At 48.1% G+C, this 2,547-nt stretch overlaps 1 pseudogene; it reads right to left on the bottom strand.

The window, feature by feature from the left end:
• Positions 1-761: 761 nt before the first annotated feature.
• Positions 762-1,820, bottom strand: LOC119538131 (annotated as a pseudogene).
• Between the last annotated feature and the right edge of the window lie 727 nt (positions 1,821-2,547).

Here is a 2,547-nt window from a genome sequence, read left to right as displayed (position 1 = left end):
AAGTTAAAAGCACCACTGCATGCCTTCAGAGAGGAGCATTCACCATCATCATGCTGTTTCCACCAATTTTAATTACATGCTATGGTTCTGGGTAATTCTACCAGGCAAGAAAGACCTTCTCTGGGGTGCAAGTGTTAAAGCAGGACCATGCCAGTGCAACTTTACATCATATTCCCTACAACTGGAAGTTAACACTCAGGCACGGTGACTTAGCTCCGTCTAATAGACTGAGACTTAGGGCTCATAGGAATTGGCATCAGTTTTAAAGGCAATGTGTTTGCTTTGGGAGACGGCATTCAGAAGCCACATATGGAGGTGGAGGCCAGGCTCTTGCTCCCTGAATTTAGCAGCATTAGCATGCATTTGATGTCCTACAAACTACCCCTAGGCAACACTTTCAGGTTAGTTTGCTTCACTGAAGACTTGCGTACCAACACACACGTAACAAGCCTCAATCTAAATCGCGTCAGCAAAGGAATAAAGTTCATGCAAAAAGAAGAAAAGCTGTGTTATTAGGTGTTACAAATTAATGCCAAAGTGATCCCTTGGCTCTTACCAGTTTTACTAGTCTCCAGGATTCAGTAGTGCACATTGGTTTCTCTATCTTTCTGCTTAGAGCTCATCTGTCTGACTGGCTTTCCAGTAAGTCAGGAGGTCATTGGCATGGATCCCAGGAAACCAACTCAAGGACCACATCGATCATTTGCACCCTATAGCTACTGAGGCTGTCAGGGATGATAAAAGCAAGGAGGCTTTCTCTTTCACTGCAACATAATATCTTTCAGATTTTCTTGAAGGATTGTGTGGTACACAGTGTGAAACATGAAGGGGATGCTTTCTGTGTCAATGGAGGTGGTGAAGTGGTGGAAGAGTGGCTTACTGTGGTTTATTCTGTATCTGTCAAAACACTGGACTTGGTAGTGCTGCCAATCCTCCAGACTGTGGGAGTCATCCTTGAAATCTGGGAAGTGCTTCTTGATGCTGACCATCTTCACCTTCTCCACCAGGAGGGTTATCTTGTTGAGGAACAGAATTATGAAGATGTTGAAGAAGAGCTTGCTGTTGACTACATTCTCAAAGATGTTCATCAACTCCACCAGCCAGATGGTGCACCTGTCCTCCATGAGGACCTGATCCTCTCTTTAGAGGACACCATGAACAGGATGGACATGATTCTCTTAAAACACTGGAATCACTTCTGGCCCTGAGACTGCTGACCACCCACATTCACCATTTTAAAAGGGATTATTTTCATCTTGAAATCATGTTCCACAATTCCCTTGGTGGCTTTCCTAGCCAGCATGATGTCCTTCTTACTAGGAAAGTAATGCAGTTGGCCAATGTGGTCCAAGTTTTCCAGGAGTACCTCACTGATCCACCCAGCTGGAACTCAGTCCTCAGGCTGAATGCTTCCTTGATGCCAGAATTCCTCCAGGGAGCCTCAAAGCAGGTACAACAGCTGGAAGGTGGCAGCTCCACAGGCAGCCCTGCTTCCTTCAGGAAGCCCCTTAAGAACATCCTCTGCTTTTCATGTTCAGAATCCTGCCAAGGAATACGAAACGTGTCTTGGCATCAACAAGGACTCAGGAGCCCTTGAGGATGTTGTGACGATGGTGTCTCGGAACTCAAGCAGCGCCTACAGGTTGAACTTGCAAGCGTGGATAAGGGACATCGGTTTGAGGAAGGTGAACTTGCTGCTCTAGCCCACACCGAGCAGCAGGATCTCGACCAGGCGCCGCACTGGCACGCCAATCCCAGGCCAGAAGCCCATCAGTGTCTTGGCTATGCCTCCTCACCTCGGTCCAGGCCTCCGCTCCCATCCCCGCTGCAGCCCAGGCTCATAGTTCATGGACCCTGTTCACCTCCGCCCACAGCAGGGAGCATGTGAGCAGCCTCATCACCCCAACATGGCCCCATCGCTACCAACATGCTAGTCAGGCCACAGCCCCACCGCACCCAGACCTTGAGGCCTTGTGAAACCAGCCCAGGCTCTGGCAGATGCACAGTCACCACACGGCCTGGGGCAAGCAGCCCGACAGCCCCAAGCAGCATCCCCAGGCCCAGGCCACTAGGCCACACTGCAACCCAGTCACAAATTGCATTATCTTTTAAGGTGGAGTATTTTCATACAGCCCCATCTATTCCAATCCTAGGTGTATTTCTTTAATAGGCACAATAATGGCTCCCCAATGTCGTCCACTTCCTCATAACCTGAATATTAAACAATGTTAGCTAACACAGAAAAAGTAACTTTGCAGATGTGGTAATGTTAAGGACCTTGAGGTTGGGAGATTGCCCTGGATTATCCAGGTAGGCCCCAGGGAATCAGAGTATTTAAATAAAGAAGTTTTCCCAGCTGAGATCAGAGGTGGCAGGCGATGTGGTCAGAGGACTGAGACTGTGCTGGCTTTTAAGAAGGAGGAGAGTAGCCATGCACCAGGGAAGGCGGGCAGCCTCTACCCTCTGCAGAAGGCAAACAAATAAACAAACAAACAAAACAAAACAAAACAAAAAACCAAAAACAAAAACTGTCCAAAATCTCTTGGT

This window comes from Choloepus didactylus, chromosome 6, assembly GCF_015220235.1.
Source record: "Choloepus didactylus isolate mChoDid1 chromosome 6, mChoDid1.pri, whole genome shotgun sequence".
NCBI lineage: Eukaryota > Metazoa > Chordata > Mammalia > Pilosa > Megalonychidae > Choloepus > Choloepus didactylus.
The sequence above is the reverse complement of the archived record's forward strand: the minus strand, read 5'-3'. Positions and strand labels throughout refer to the sequence as shown.